The sequence below is a fragment of the Macaca nemestrina genome, chromosome 14 (assembly GCF_043159975.1).
Source record: "Macaca nemestrina isolate mMacNem1 chromosome 14, mMacNem.hap1, whole genome shotgun sequence".
NCBI lineage: Eukaryota > Metazoa > Chordata > Mammalia > Primates > Cercopithecidae > Macaca > Macaca nemestrina.
This window is the reverse complement of record NC_092138.1, coordinates 108,293,892-108,311,286: the sequence shown is the minus strand read 5'-3', so window position 1 is coordinate 108,311,286 and position 17,395 is coordinate 108,293,892.

Genomic DNA, 17,395 nt, shown 5'->3' with positions numbered 1-17,395 from the left:
TGTTGGGCCCCCTGACATTTAGGAGAGGCAACTGTCCGTGTTGCTCACTGTAATTTCAACCTAGCATCATACATGGACAAAGATTACAGCCTCGATACTGTGATGAGTGAATTAATAATTAAATTGCAGGTCGGGATTGAACTCGTCTCTCTGGGAGAGTTTAAGCAACTTGGCACCAAATCTACACGAACATGGGGGCTGCCTGCCTACCACGTGTCACCAGCCATGGGTTGCAGAGACACAAGCCACGGGGCCAGCCCTGCTGAATGGACAGCAATGGCCCACAGTAGCAGGTTCCAGCCGTCACACCATCTGACCCCAGTTCTCCAGGACTGTGTTCGGTTTCACTGGGAAGTGGCCAAATGGCAGCCCGGTTCATCTAGATGGAGAGACCCAAGATTTGGGGTGAGACCTCCTCCCCACTGGCCAGGTGTTCCAGCCTCACGGCCTGCGCACTGTGCACCTGCGGCCACACGGTGGCAGTGTTGGAACCAACTGGGCTCTGGAGGAGTTGAACGAAGCCTCAGCCTCGCTCCGCAAGATGCCCTTAGAGGCCTCGTGGCTGCATGTGCACACTGTGTGCACAAAAGGGTGTGCATGCAGGATGGGCTGCAAGTGTGCGTTGTGTCTGCATGTGTAGATGCCTCTGTGTGTGTGAGGGGGGGATATCTGGGGTGTATGTGTGCATAGGCCCAAACATGCACTTGTATTTCTGCGTGTGGGCGTGTGTAGGTGTTTTTGTGCTGCTGGATTGTACATGTGGGGTGTGTGTGTGTGTGTGTGTGTGTGTGTGTGTGTGTTTCCGTCGATTGCATCTCTGGTGCAGAGAAGGGAGAGCCAGTGGTTGACGAAGTGTGTATATCTGGGTATCAGGATACACTGAGGTCGGAGTCTTCCGGGGCTTGGTCTCTCTGCTCTGGTCTTGCCTCTCCCACCGTCATCTGCATGGACAACTGTTTCGATTCACTCCCAAGCCCCTAGCCTCGGGCACCAGCAGGCATAGATCCCCTTAAGGTGCCCTGCTCCTCCTCCTGTCCTTCCTGCCGTGCCTCCAGCCTGCCAAGCACCAGCTTCTGCAGGTTCAGATCTTTACCCAGATGTACCTGCAGGGCTCCAAGTGTGTGTTGCAGGGCTGGGGGACGGGGGGGGGGGTGGAAATTACCTCCTGACCCCTGTTCCCTGGTGGAACCAAAGCCCCACCCCAGCACCTGCCTCTGGTAGCCTTTCGTCTGCCTGTGGGATGAAGTTTTTCTCTCTGGGGAAGGTGCACCCTTATGGCTGGGGCCCCGGTGGGTCCTAAAAGGGCATACTTCACTGCTTGGCCAGGTCTCCTGTCCTCAGACTAGAGGACCCTAATGACGGGGCTCTGCGTCTCCCTCTGCCCTCAGGGTGGAACCATGTCTCAGGTTCTATCGCCCAGTCCTAGAGAGAATGTGGGGACCCTGTCCTTCTCCAGGCCCCGCCTCTTGCCCTGTGCTGGCATCTTGCAGCATGGGGGCCAGCACCCTCCCAGCCCGCTCCTCCCCCTGCTGGGCAAGAACCTGGAGTGCCACGTCTGGCCACGTCTGGTCACCCTTCCCCCCGTGGTTATTAATAATTGGGTATTAGGCGAGAGGTGACTATTGATTCCGGCGCGGGCGGCTCCTGGTCGGGGTAATTTATGGAAACACTGGCGTCCCTGGTGATAAATAATGAGGTGATCACAGAGATGGGTCACTAGTGAGTGGCCTCCATCGGCTGCCCTGTCCACTAACACATAGGCTCGTAAATGGAGGGAGAGACGGAGAGAGACCAGGCCAGCTTGTAAAGACAAAGGACGCGTTGATGATGAGAGGCGCCAGGGATACGGGGAAAGCAGAAGCACGAGTCAGCGGGGTCCACGCGGCAGGGGCTGGTGGGAAAGGGACAGGAAGATGCAGAGAGGACAGAAGGACAGACAAGGACACAGAGCCAGAGACAGGGCAGGGGAGGGAGAAAAACAGGGAGGCAGACATAGAGTGACACACAGGGGCAGGGAGAGCTAGACAAAGCCAGAGAGGATGAGCAGCAGAGAACGGCAGAGCTGGGCAGGGCAGGGACAGTGGGTGGTGGGCACACTCAGGGGCAGAGACAAAGGGAGACGGGCCTCAGGAGTGCCAAGTGCCTACTAAGTGCCGGCTCTGCTCTGTGTTCTCACAGCATTGGCTCATGTTATCCTCCTGATAGCCCCGAGGCAGTGAGTCAGAGTATGGACTCCAGAGCCAGACTGCCTGGGTTCAAATCCCAGCTCTTCCCCTGGCCCTGGCTGTGTGACCTTGGGCAGGTCACTTCTCCTCCCAATCCCCAGCTGCCCTCATCTGGAACATGGCACCTACCCACGCCAATCGTGGTTGTGAGTGTTAAACAGGTCCACGTCTGCATAATTGGGGACCAGTGCCTGGTACTAGTGGGTGCTGTACAAGTGTGTGCTATTGTTTTCCCTGGTTCTAGTCAATTTCCTGCAATTCCATTTGACTTGACTCTCTTCCATTCCACAAGGTGTCTAGTTTACAACACATGAGTCAGGAAAAATGAGATGAGGGACGACGGGTGGCTTTGGGGAGACACCCTGCAAGAGGAAAGGTTTGACTTGAGTGTGGAGGTAGAATTCGAGGAAACAGCATTCCAGATTGTGGGAACGGCTTATGCAACAGCATGGCAGAATTTCCAGGTTGCAAGGACCCTTGAAGGTTCAGTGCATCCAGCAATGCCTGGATTCCCTCTGTAATTTCTCCCCGCAGGGTCACTCAGTTGGCCATCTCCAGGGATGGGAAACTCACTCATCCTTAAGGGAACTCTAACTCTGAGAAGGTCCTTCCTCAGAATCAGCCTTTATGTGCTACCCGCCAGCTCCCTCCACTCCCCACTCCTATCAGCCCTGCAGATGTGGACAGTCAGTAACCAGGAGCTCTTCGCAGCCCACTCCGGCCCCCAGCATCAGGTGCAGCCCCTCTCGGCTGCTCCTGATGCTTCTCCTTGTCGATCGGCGGGCCTGGCCCCTCCAGCTTCAGGCAGCTCCTCGGCTGGCTGCTCTCCTGGGCTGCTCTCACAGAGGCAAAACCAGCCACCCGGACTGTTCGCTTCATCCTGGACCCAGTGCTCAAACTCTGCTGCCCAGAGCCCCGGGGTTCTTGGAGAGTGCTGGGGTCTGCCCCGGGGCTGAGGGGGTGACTCCTCTCCCCTCCAACTCTGTAATCTGTTCCAGGTAGAAAAAATCCATGGACCCTGCTAGTCTGCAGGCTGTGGAGGCTGCTGCCCAGATGGGAGGCAGCCTAGAACAGCGGCGCTAACTCCGTACACCCTGGGTTGGTGTTCTGGCCCTGCTGCTCATCGACCAGGTGACCATGCACAGGTGCTGCGACCTGCAGGACCCCTACTTCCCTCCTGTGTCACAGAGCCTGTGAGGAAAGTGCTTAGCAGCAGAGGAAAAGCCCCTTTAGTGGCCCCTCTCTCTCCTCCCACCATGGCCCCTTTTCCCACACACCCTGGGTAGCCTGAGACTCTCTCCTTTCCGTGTCTAGGACTCAAATAGGGAGCTCTTATGGGACCCGGACACATTGCCTTGACATGACCGGGCTCCTCTCTCCTTGTCCCGGCTCTGGACCCAGTGGAGCTCTCTTGCTCCCACTCTGTGGGACCTGTGAAGGTACCACCTCTACCTCCATGCACAAGGAAGTGAAACACAGCAGAACAGGATGGAGCCTGGGGCACTCCGTGAAGACCCCACCCCCCGCCCGCCCATGGACATTGGCTGTAGTCGTGGTGTTATTTGCTTGTGTCTTTGTCCATCCTACATTTCCCCATCTCGCCTAACCATGTCCTGGGGGATCTCACCATGCATTTCACAGGACCCTAGATCCCTTCCGACAGCCTCACTTCTCTGACCTATTGGGCTAGTCACCTTGTGGACAAGGACGTGGACCAATCTGATGTGGCCTTTTCTTTTCTTGTTTTTTGTTTGTTTGTTTGTTTGTTTGTTTGTTTTGAGACAGAGTCTTGCTCTGTTGCCCAGGCTGGAGTGCAGTGGCATGATCTCGGTTCACTGCAACCTCCATCTCCCAGGTTCAAGAGATTCTCCTGTCTCAGTCTCCCGAGTAGCTGGGATTACAGGCACCTGCAACCACACCTGGCTAATTTTTGTATTTTTAGTAGAGATGGAATTTTGCCATGTTGGCCAGGCTGGTCTCAAACTCCTGACCTCAAGTCATCCTCCCACCTCAACCTCCCAAAGTTCTGGGATTACAGGCATGAACCTGATGTGGCCTTTTCTTAGCAACCCCATTGCTTTCCTGGATTTACCACTTTTTCTTCTTAGATGCTCATAGAACACCCCTTTATAGTCCATTCTAGATTTTTTTTTAGACAAGGTCTTGCTCTGTCACGCAGGCTGGAGTACAGTGACACAATGTGGGCTCACTGCAGCCTCAACATTCTGGGCTTAAGCGATCCTCCCATTTCAGCCTTCCAAAGAAGGAGCTGGGACTACAGGCATGCACCACCACGCTTGGCTAATTTTTCATTTTTTTTTGTAGACAAGAAGTCTTGCTATATTTTTCAGGCTGGTCTCAAACTACTGGGCTCAAGTGATCCTCCCACCTTGGCCTCCCAAAGTATCAGGATTACAGGCATGAACCACTGCACCTGACCTCATTCTGGAATCTTAACTGAGCTAGTGAAACTCATACAATACTATTATTACTGAGCAGAGCAGTTAAGTCATTTTTGCTGTTGTTGTTTTCCCACCTTATAGGTCTCCAAGGACACAGTGGAGGATGGGTGGCTGAGCCAGTGTATGTGTCAGGGTGGGGAAGGAGGTGGAGGGGACTATGTGTGGAATAAGGAGTGGATACTAGCTGTTGGCAGAAGAGCGTTGAACACGAGGTTAACGAGCCTGGGTTTATTTTGTGGGTAGTGGAGACCCACAGAAGCCTTCTGAGGTTATACCTGAGCAGCTGGAGGATTACCCTGATGGTGGGTGTAAGATGGATGGGATTGGGGGAGTGCGGAGGCAGGAAGACCTGCAAAGGGTCTGGGGAACCAGCCTGGGGGAATGGAGGAGAGGTCAGCATAGCACAGTGGGGAAGGTGGAGAGGAGAGGAAAGGTTTGAAACCAGTTTGGAGGCAGGCCTGGCTGAATTTGAGTTGACTGCACGGCGTTGGAGTGGGAGAGGGAGAAACCAGATCTGATCGCTGGTTTGGGATCCCATTAATGGAGGAGTGAGGTGCTGCCACTCATAAGGGGAGAAGGCAGCTTGGCTGAGGGTCAAGGCCAAGAGGCAGATGGGGAATTCAGTGGTGACCGTGTGGAGTTGGAGGAGCCTGGGAGATGTCGTGTCCGGGAGGCCCCTGGTCGTGACGGATGCTCAGGAGCGTGATCTGGCCAGAGATAGAGTCAGGGTGGGCAGGCAAGCCTGGGGGTCAGAACCACTAGAGAGAATGGGGTGCCTGGCAGAGCCAGTGCCTGCCCAGCATTGCTTCACCCCTGCATGGTGATGCTGGGCCTTCGTGGCTGCTTCTTCCATCAGACTGGGAAGTCTGGGAGCTCCTCAGGGCAGAGATCACTGTCTGCACCCAGCCCAGAGCCCCGGTGCCAGCACACAGCCTGGCACCTGGCAAGTGTAGGTCCCTGGGGAAGGCAAGAAGGATGCAGCATGGAGCTGAGGAAGGCACAGAGGGGCAGGAGGAGGAGACCTCTGGGACCAGGTGCAGCCCATCAGAGCCTCTGGGGAGCTGGGGGCACAGCAGAAGGGTGTGGTTTTGGGGAAGCAATGGGAATAGATACCCACTGGCACCCACACGGGCTTTTATCTCACACTGTTCCCTCGACAGCCCTGCAAGGTGGATTCTGTGACTGCTTTCACAGATGAGGGGCGGGGCCAGGATTGGAGCCTGGATCTTCAAGGAAAACAAATCTTTTGCTAAGGAGAAAAGCATGGACCCAGTAGGGCCGCCCCAACTCCGGACCCTGGCCTTCCCAAAGCCCCCGACCCTTCTGACTCTGAGGTGAGCCCTCTGGGTCTCCAGGGCCCCTCCTGCCTTCTTACACAGTATACTCCTCTCAGCGTCTTGTCCCTTGTCCTCCCAAGGCCACACGGCTGGTGGTGAAGGCAAGGTTCACATCAGGTCTGTGTCGCGAGGCTGCCAGGCCCTGCGCTGCGGCGCCTTCCACAGGACAGAGCTTTCAGGCTCACCCCTGGGGGCTCTGTTTAGGGTTCCCAGGCGAGGCCTCCCCTGCTCCCCTCCGCTCCCCAGCGGCGAGCCCCCTGCACCCGACTGTGTTCCAGCCCTGGGCCTCACGGACACGGTTGGTGTAGGGGTCTGTCTCTCCCTTCCGGGCCCAGGGGGTTCCTTGGGTGGGAGCGGGGTGGGCCCATCTGTATCCTCTGCGCAGGGCCTGGCATAGGGGAAGAACCAGGGCCACGTGAGTTGAAAGAAGGAACCCACAGGGGAGACGAGGGCGAGAGGTGTCCCCCTCCAGGGCCCTGCGGGGCATGCTGAGCTCCTCCCGTCGGGGGTCTGCCCCAGGCTGTGCAGAGCCAGCGGGGTGGGGGGCGGGGGGCTTTGTTCCCGACCTCCAACCACAGGGAGAATAAAAGTTTGTGAAATATTAGTTTAATAAGACATGCGACTACTATTAAAGATCCGAGCGGTCCTTATTTATTATTCATGCGGCTGCGTGATTTAGGGGCGAGCGGGTCCGCGGAGGCTCAGCTCGGCAGCCTCTCCCCTCGCTGCTTCCCCTGCCCGCCGCTCCCCACCTCCTCGCCCCCTACACCTGCCCGCATGCGCAGACCAGACGCATCTTCCTGGCCCGGCCTGGGGTCTAAGGTGGGGCTGCGGCCACGCCTCCTACACCCCCTCTGGGCCCTGCGGCTGCACTAGAATCGCCCAATACCGGGAGGAAGGAAGGTTTGGGGCTGCCCGAGTCCGCGTGCAGAGGCCTCTCCCCAGCTCTGTGGCCAACTTTGATTGGGGGTCCCTCTTTTGCTCCATTACTTCCTTCTGTCTTCCTTCCCTCCTTTTTCCCTGGGTCGGGAACCTCAGAAAGTAAGGAGAATGGAATCCCAGGTGGGTGCAGTTCAGTGGACAGATTGGGAGAGTTGGGAGGGGAAGGGGCTGTGCCTGCCCCAACCTGCTGTGTGACCCTAGGCAGACCGCTTGCCTTCTGCGACTCTCAGGGACCTCTCTAAAACTAAAGGTTGGAATAGATCCCCTGAAAGTTGCTCAGCTTTTTGAGGTGGGTTGGGGAGGAAGTAAAATGTCCATACAGTGAAATGTACAGATCTTACCTATACAAGCTTTGAATATTGATCAATGTACACATCCGTGAAATCAACACCCCAATCAGGATACAGAGCTTTCCCTACCCCATTAGCTTTCTTCTTGCGCCCTTGAAGGCAGGAAGCTCCCTCACCTACTCCCAAAGGCAACCACTCTTCTGAGTGCCTTTGCCATAAATTAGTTTTGCTTGTTCTTGAACTTCGTATCAATTAAATCATACAGACATGTACTCTGTTTTTATCAGTAGTCCGTTCATGTTATTGCTGAATAATACTCCACTGTATGACTGTCACAGATCCATTCACCTGCTGATAAGCATGCGGGTTGTTTCAGTGTTTGGCTATCATGAATAATAATAGCTTGTGTGAAAATTTGTATATGGGTCTTTTTGTTGTTGACTAATACTTAGGAGTGAAATTTCTAGCTCAAATGGTAAGCATATATTTGGTTTTGAAAGCGACTTTCAAACTATTTTCCAAAAGTTTGTATTTACACTCTCACTGGCTAAGTTGTTTTCTAGTTGCTCCACATTCATGTCAACACTTGGAATTGTCAGGCTTTTAAATTTTAGCCATTCTATTGAGTGCAGTGCTGTCTCATTGTAGTTTTAATTTTCACTTCCCTTATGACTAATATTACTGATTACCTTTTCAGGTAATTAAAGGTAATTATTGACCATTCATATATTTCCTTTTGTGAAGTGTATATTTTGCTTGTTTTGGGGAGGATTATTTATCTTTTTGTTATTGATTTGTAGGATATATTTTTATATTAAAAAGCAAAAGCCAGGTATGGTGGTGTGCACCTGTAGTCTCAGCTACTCAGGAGGTTGAGGCAGGAGGATCATTTGAGCCCAGGAGTTTGAGGCTGCAGTGAGCTATGATTGTACCATTGCACTCCAGCCTGTGAGACAGAGTGAGACCTCTGTCAAAAAAAAAAGAAAAAGAAAAAGAAAAAGAAAAAAAAAGACAAGTTCTGTGCTAGATATGTCTATTGTGAATATTTTCTCCAAATTTGTAGCTTGCCTGTTAATTACAGTATCTTTTGATAAGCATTTTTAACTTTAATAAAGTCCAGTTTATCAACTTTTTCTCTCAGTTCATGCTTTCTTCTGTCCTCTCAAATTAATCTTTGCCCAGGAATGTATTTCTCCTATAATTGCTTGTAGAAGCTTTATAGATCTAGCTTTTATGCTTCATCTTGAATTAATCTTTGTGTGGTGTGAGGTAGGGGTTGAGTTTTTTTTCCACATTCATTTATTCAATTGTTCCACACGAATTGTTGAAAAGCCTTTCCTTTTCATATTGAATAGCCTTGCTGTCTTTGTTTTAAAAAAAAAAAAATCAATGGATTCTCTATCTGTGAGTCTGTTTCTGGACTCTATTTGAGTCTGTTGATCCATTTTTCTGCCCTTGTGCTGGATCTCACTGTCTTGATTACTGTACCTTTTGAGTAAGGTTGAAAATCAGATAGAGTGAATCTTCTTTTTAAAGATTAATGATGGTATCTATCGTAGGTCCTTTGATTTTCCACATAAATTTGAGAATTGGCTTGTCAATTACTGCTGAAGGTCTGTTGAGACTTCGACTGGGATCCAAATTTTTCCACAAGTCATTTTATACAGGGTCTCAGGAGTCTACCTGGCTCCCTTGTCCCTGGTTTTGGTGCCCTACCCTGCCAGTTTGGCCCAAGCTCCAGGCCTGGCACTCTGAAAGTGCCTGAGCAGCCACCCTCAACTATCCCTCCTGCTAATATCATTTCCTGAAAACTCACTATTTCACCTAGGACATTGTCCTTTAATGGAAACCAGCCCAGAGAGAAGACTGGGGTATCCAAGAACCCAGAACCCCACACCCATTGTGAGAGTGCAATCTAGTCCTAGAGGTAAAGAAACAAGAGTCATTGCCTGGGTTGAAATATTATTATCTCTGGGATTTGCTTCAAAATAATTGAGGGAGAGCGAATGGTAAAATGGATGAAACATAATTGGTCATGAGCTGATTGTGACTGAAACTCATGATGGCTGCCGAGGGCTCATTATATTATCAGCTCTACTTTTGAATGTTTGCAATTTTTATGGTAAAAATTTAAAAAATATACCCTCTCCAATGAGGCAACCTCCTCCCTCCCCTCCCATTATTTCCCCCAAGCCAGGGCCTAGGCCCTGCTGCTCTTTGGTTAATGACAACCCCTTGGCCATCTGCAGCGTCCCCAGTGGCCACTCTGTCCCCATGCCCTCTGCATCACGGAGCAGACGCTGACCCTGTGGGGGCGTGACCTTGCTGTGCAGTTGGCCGGATCCGGGCGTCTCCTGATGTGGAGTCGGCAGGTGGGTTTCCACATCACCTCAAATGATTTTTAAGATGATTGAACTAGAACAGCTGCCACCCACAGCCCAAGGCAGGGCCCCAGGCCAGCTCCAAGCAGCAACAGCCAGTGTGGCTGGACACTGAGAGTAGGGAGGGGGTTGCGGGAGAGGAGGTCGGAGAACGGGGGCAGAGAGGGGAGCAGATTGTGGAGGGCTTCAGGGCTGTGGCTGGCCTTTGGCTCTTACTAGAAGTGAGGTGGGCCCCCTGGAGGAGGGCTTGGAGTGGAGAAGCAGCAGCGTGGGCCCTGTGTTGTGAGAGGTGCCTAGGGCTCATGTGTAAACTGCTGGATGGAGGCAGAGAGATGGGTAGAAGGCTGCCATGGCCATCCAGGCTGGATGTGACTGACACAGGCTTGCACTAGGGTGGCGGTGGTGGAGGTGGCCTTTTGACCACTTTTGTGGTCTGGTTGGGGATGAATGTCAAGGGCATTGCTGATGAGTTTCCTTATGGGTTGGAGGTGAGATGAGGGAGAAGGGGAGGTATCAAGAATATCTCCCAGGTTTTGGCCTGAGTAGTTGGGACAATGGGGTTGCCATGGAGAAGGGCTTAGGGAGGACAATCAGGAGTGTGGCTGTAGCCATGTCAGGTGTATAGCGCTTGGTGCACAGTCATGGGGAGTTGTGGAGTGGGCCGCTGTGTGTGAGGGCTTGGAGGCAGGGAGAGGCCAAGGCTGGAGGCTAAACTCGGGGACTCAGCCATGTGACGGGATTGGAAGCCATAACACAGAAAGGGGCCACCTGAGGAGTGCATGCAGCTGGAGGTGTCTGAGGTCTGAGCCCTGAGCACGTCAAGGTTTTAGGATGAGAAGAGGAGGAACCAGCAAAGGAGGCCAAGGAGGATGGTCAGGGAGGTGGGAGGACAACCGAGAGCATCTTGGAAGCCAAGCAGAGGCAGTGTTTTGGGGAGGAGGGCGTGAACAACCATGTCAAGTGCTGACTAGAGGACAGGTATGAGTGAATTTGGCAACAAGGAGGTCAGGAGGTCACTGGAGAACTTGACCAAGGGCACTTTGGTGTGGTGGCAGAGTGAAAGCCTGGTAAGACTGGGTGCCAGAGAGGATGTCGGACCCCTCCTCCACCCTCTCAGCAGTTATTCCAAACTTTTCCCATGTCCCCAAGGATCCCCTCTCCCCACCCCTCCACTTGCTCTCTGGAATTCATTTCATCTCATAGTTAATGGACAAAACAGAAGTCACAGGTTAGAGCTCCCACCTGCCTCTGCCAAACTTGCACATCTCGGACTCACAGCCTCTGCCCTGCTTCCCCCAGGCCTCAGGAGATTGGGGGTCTCTGCTCCTCCAGGGTGCTGCCTCTGCCAGTGCCCACACCCCCATTTTATCTCACCTCCACTGAAGCCCCTCGACCGAGAGCTCTCCTCTTCTGGGGTCCCCAGCCCGCTCCCCCTTCCTGGCACATCCTGCCATTAAACCTTATGCTGTCCCATCTCTTAAAATTTCCCTAGGAGCAAATTTCTCTTTTCATCAAAGCTCTCAATTTCCTTACTCTGCCAACTTTCTTAAAGTAGTCTACATGGGATCCCTTCGTGGGCTCATGGCCTGGTGAGTGTCGCCCTGCGGAGGGTGGTGGGGGTTGCAGGTGCTGCCCCTGAGCTCATTTCTCCCAAAGTGACATCTTTTCAGACAAGAGGTGCACAGAAGGCACCAAGCAAGGCTTGGCTTAGAGATGTACTCCCTCAATGGTGAGTCCGACACTCCACCCAACCCCTCACCCACTGCAGTCTAATTTTGTTTCCTGAGTCTTCACTGAAGACATCTAGAACGATGCTTCCTGCTTCCTTGGTTCCTCTTGCACTCCCACGGTGTATGGCCAGGGATGGGCCACACTGTACCAAATAGAGGAGGCTGCATGAGATGGGAGGGTGTCTACCCGGGATGCCCCCACAGAGACCAGAACTGCCTTCCACCGTCACAGCCCGAACCGGTCTGGTTGGAGCAGTTTGTAAAAATGCACGGGTTAAGGTGAGAGATTCTTAAGCAAGGCTGTCAATAGGGCAAAGGAGGTGGTGGCCTTTTCGGTGGTGATGGTTGCATGGATGCAGGTGAACACCCAGGTTTAACAGACTCTTGCAGTACTAGAGTTTGCACCAAAGAAGGAAGCTGGGTGTCATCCCTGAACCAGGGATGAGTCAGGGAGGAACCAGCTGGAGTTGCAATTCCAGAGCCCTGACCCTCAGCCTCATTACCCATACACCTCAAATTGAGCCTCCTTCCCTGCTCAGCCTTCTCCCCTTCCCTGGAGGAGGCCGGGGTTGCACACAGCACACTGCACCCCCAGCTCCAGTCGGGAGAGAGGAGTTGAATATTCAGTATCTGGGGAGACAATAAAAGTCCCAGGAAGAACCTGGCTAAGGCAATTACCTCTGCATAAATGCATATATTATTCATCCGTGGCTTTGAATATATAAATAATACTGATACAATTTGCATGCGTTAAAAGGAGATGTAATTACCCACTGATGCCTGTGAGCGCCTGGTACCCACCGGCCACATCCCAGGCCTGCTGCCCCACCCCCAGTGGCCCACCTCTGCCCTTCTAGAGACAGAATACGTCGCATATGGTTTTCTGCAGTTGTAAGGAAGAGCCAGTCTTGAATGTCCCTGGAGGTTTAGTTGGACTGTGCTTTTTCAAGAAACCGTGGGCTGCTTTGCTGCCCGACTCTGTTCTGCAAACTTTGGGCTATGTTAATGTGATTCTAATAATTGTTACTTTTAAAATCACATTTTTAGTTACAAAATAATACACGGTTCTTGTATAAAATTTAGAAAATACGTAAGTTTGAAAATGAAAAAGAAAACTCATTCATTAACTCACTGCCCAGACAAAACCACAGTCCATGTCTCTCTTATTTCCTGCCAGTCTCATTTTTCTATGTATAGATAAACTTTTTTATTTTACAAACTTTGGATTATATTATACATAATGTTTTGTAACCTGCTTTTATCTTTTATAATATGTCATAAATATATGAAGAAATAGAAAAGGCAAATAAATAGGAAAAGACAATCTCACTAGTAATTAAGGAAAACATGAATTATAATAACAGCGAGATATAAATTTTTAGCTATCACATTGTTAAAGATTTAGAATAATGATAATCCCTACTGCTGGTATATGCATGCAGAAACAGGCTCTTCCAAACACTCATTGCTGGGAGGAGTGTAAATTGGAATTTTTTTCGAAGAATAATCTAGCAATATGTATCAGAAGGTTTAAAAATATGCATGCCTTTTGGCCTCCAAAATTCCGCTCCTTAGCATTTAAATAATCACAAAGATAGGAGAAAATAGAACAATGTGAATCACACTATTTTATCATAGCAAAAAATTAGACACAACTCTAATAAGCCAGGGCTGGGAATTAGTGTAATAAGTTGTGGTCTATCTACAAAGTAGAATCCTTGCAGCCAATTACAGTGAACACACACACACACACACACATGCTCACCCTATACAATGATATGTAAAAAGGTGTTCCCAAAATACTATGTTGGGACTTCTGGCTACATAGGGTAGGTTGAAAAAATGTTTTTATTTCTGCTTCCCCCTGAAATCACACTAAAATAAAAGGAATAAAAATGCATAAACCCACAAGGCAAAGTGAATGTGAGAGGAGATGAGAGACAGGAATTCGGGGGAAGTGGAGTGAGGATAATGAACTAGAGCAGATGATGAAGATGAGCATTATGAGCCAGCAGAGGGGATGCTGGCAATGAACTCCACAGCACAGCACCCCAGGAAGACGCAGCACCCTAGAAAGATGTAGGAGCTTGGAGCATCAGCTACCAAGGAAGATGAGGTTGAGGCAGGGGGTCAAAGCAGGAGGATTTGTTTGGCCACTCATTCAACAAATATAGGAGATCTGCTATGTTTCAGGTTTCTGCTTTCGTGGAGCTTACATTCTAGTTGAGGAAACAAATGAATAAGTGAAGCATATAGGATATTAGACAGTGGTGAGAACCCTGGAGAAAAATGAGGGAGGGAAAAGGACAGGAAATATTACGTTGGAGGGGTGCAATTTTAGAGAGGCCAGGGAAGGACTCCATGGAAGGTGACAGATGAGTCAAGACGTGGAGCAAGAAAGGGAGTAAACCATTCAGAAAGCTGAGTACAGACTGTTTCATCAGAGGGGACAGCAAGTGCAAAGGCCCTGAGACTGGAATGTGTCCGGCGTGTTTGAGGGACAGTAAGGAAGAAAATGTGGCTGGCGCCAAGTGGGAGATGGGGTCAGGGAAGTAGCAGTGGGTCCTATTATGAAGAAATAGTATTTAAAGCTTGAGTGAATGAGATTACCAAGGGAAAGATTGTGGACAGAAAAGAAAGCCATGGGCCAGGTGCAGTGGCTCACACCTGTGATCCCAGCACTTGAAGAGGCTGAGGTGGGAAGATTGTTTGAGCTGGGAATTTAAGATCAGCCTGAACAACATACGGAGACCCCCATCTCTACAAAAATTAGTCAGATGCAGTGGCACACACCTGTGGTCCCAGCTACTTGGGGGGCTGAGGTGAGAGGATCTCTTGAGCCCAGGAGGTGGGGCTGCAGTGAGCCATGTTCATGCCATAGCACTCCAGCAGGGGCAACAAAGCGAGACCCTGAGAGAGAGAGAGAGAGAGACAGAGAGAGAGAGAGAGAGAGGGAGGGAGAGAAGGAAAGAAAGAAAGAAAGAAAGAAAGAAAGAAAGAAAGAAAGAAAGAAAGAAAGAAAGAAAGAAAGAAAGAAAGAAAGAAAGAAAGGGAGAGAAAGAAAGAGAAAGAAAGAAAAAGAAAGAGAGAGAGTAAGAGAAAGAGAGAGAAAAAGAGAGAGAAAGAGAGAAAGGGAGAGAGGGAAGGAGGGAAAGAAAGAAAGAAAGAGAGAGAGAAAGAAAGAAAGAGAGAGAAAGAAAGAGAAAGAAAGAAAGAGAGAGAGTAAGAGAAAGAGAGAAAAAGAGAGAGAAAGAGAGAAAGGGAGAGAGGGAAGGAGGGAAAGAAAGAAAGAGAGAGAGAAAGAAAAAGGAAGAAAGAAAGAGAAAGAAAGAAAGAAAGAAAGAAAGAAAGAAAAAGAAAGAAAGAAAGAAAGGAAGAAAGAAAAAAAGAAACCAGGGACTGGGGCATGGCAACATTTAAAGTTCAGGGACAGGAGGGGGAACCCAGCAAAGGGTTCAGGGAGCAGCAGTCAAGAGAGGTATGAGGGAAACCAGGAGAGTGTCATGTCCTGGAGTTCAAGTAGACAATGTGTCTCCAAGAGGATAATGACCAGTTGGTGTGTATCCTCTGAGAGGTCAAGTAAGATAAGATCTGGGAATTCAGACTTGACAACATGGCAGTTGTCAGTGAACCTGAGGGACCATTTCGAGGGAGGGGAAGTGGAGAATGAATTCAAGAGAGGACAAGAGTAGAGCAATTGGAGCAAGGGTTTAGACCAGCCCTGTCCAGTAGAAACGGAATATAAGCTACCTATGTAATTTTTAAATTAATAGTAGCCACATTTTAAAAATTAAAAGGAACAGGTGAGATTAATTTTATCAATATATTTTATTTAATCTAATGTATATAAAAATTATCTTTTCCATATGTAATTGATATAAAATTATTAATGAGATAGTTTGCATTCTTTTTCAAATGATGTCTTTGAAATCTGGTGTGTATTTTACCCTTACAATGCACCTCGATTTTGCTGGCCACACTGCAAGTGCTCGAGAGCCACATATAGCTAGTGGCTGCCCTACTGGACAGAAGATAGGTGTGGGAGTGAGGCTTTTTGGATTTGGTTTTGTTTTGCTTTTATGAGAGAAATAAAAGGGTGTTTATGTGTTGGATTTAGATGAGAGTTTGTAGAAAGAGCTGTGAGATCTCCCACCCCCTCCCTGGCCTATTTTTCTAACCCACACAGCAACTGTCCCTCCCCTACCCAGCAAGAGAGTAGATAGATATTCTGTATATATTAATTGCCAGAGGCTGGGAAGGGTGGGGGTGGGAGGATGAAGAAAGTTTTATTAATGGGTACAAACATGCAGTTAGATAGAAGGAATATGTTCTAATATTCAGTAGCACAGTGGAATGACTATAGTTAACACCCATATATTGTATGTTTCAAAATAGCTAGATTTGAAATGTTCCCAACACAAGGAAATAATACATGTTCAAGGTGATGGATATTCTAAACACTCTGACTTGATCATTACACATCGTATACTGGAATCAAAATATCACATGTACCCTGTAAATTGCAAATATTATGTATCAATAAAAATAAGTGAATGAAAAAAGCCAGCAGCTATCAACTCCAAGTTGCATAAGAAAGGAAATATTAATATAGTATACTACATGGCTTAGCAGTGAAGCTAAATACTGGTTCTGAGACTAAGGAGACTCTAACCCCACTGAACCCATCAAGATTTCTAACTTACAGAACTGTGAGCTAATAAATAGGTGTTGTTTTAAGCCACTAAATTTGTGGTAATTTGTTACAAAGCAATAGAAAAGCAATACAGCTTACAACAATAAGCACTGATTTGATTAATGAGTTTTCTGGTCAGCTGGATGGTTCTTGCAGTCTTAGCTGGGCTCACTCATGTGTCTCTGGTCAGCTGCAGATTGGATAGGCAGCTCTGCTGATCTGGGCTGGGGTCTGTCACATGTTTTGGGGTCAGCTGACTATAGGCTGATCTGGATGGCTTCAACTGGAACAACTTGCTTCTGCTTCACATGATCTCTCAGCCTGTAGCAGGCTAGCCCATATTTGTTCTTATGACAGCAGGACAGGGGTCCAAGGCAGTGGGAGCTGCTGGGCCTCTTGATTAACTGGCACAGGATTGCTTATGCTGCATCCTGTTGGCCAAAGTAAGTCAAAAGTCCTGTCCAGATTCAAGGGGTGGGAAATAGACTTGATCTCCTGAAAGGGATTTCTGCAAAGTTGCATTGTAATGGGTGTACCTACAAAAGGTACAAAAAATGGGGTTACAATATCCCTTGCTTTCTCATCCCTGAAAACCCCCACTTTTTACCCCAAGATATCCCACAAATCTATCCTGTGCCCCTTATCCTTGCTACAATCAATTCACTGATGCCCATGTCACTCCTTGGTTCTCACTGATTTTAGCTCCTGGCTTGTTGTTTTTCTCTTCAACACTACTACTGTCTTATTCTAATGATTTCAGTATGCCTGGAGATGATCCTTCTGACATCCTGGTCTCTCAGTGCCCAAGTTCCTTTCCTCCATGATCTCCACCCTACCTGGGCCCCTCCCTCCCAGGGTCATCCTCTAGACTTTGTCTTTACCAGTAGTCCCTCCATCCTTTCCATCTTATTCACCCTCCTCCCTGAACACCACCTTCTGTCCTTCCAACTCATTCCTTCTAGTGCCTCATCCCTAGCTATCCTTTGACCCCATAGAGACCTACAATTATTGATGCCATCTTCTCACTGTTCTTACCTTCCTTCCTCCCGTGTTAGGCTGTTCTTGCAATGCTGTAAAGAAATACCTGAGACTGGGTAATTTATAAGAAAATAGGCTTATTTGGCTCATTGTTCTGCAGGCTGTACAGGAAGCATAGCAGCATCTGCTTCTGGGGAGGCATCAGGAAACTGCCAATCATAGAGGAAGGCAAATGGGGAGCAGGCACATGACATGGCAAGAACAAGAGCAAAAGAGAGAGAGAGAAAGAGAGAGAGTTGGGGTGGGAGTGGCACACACTTTTAAATGACCAGATCTCTCAAGAATTCACTCACTGTC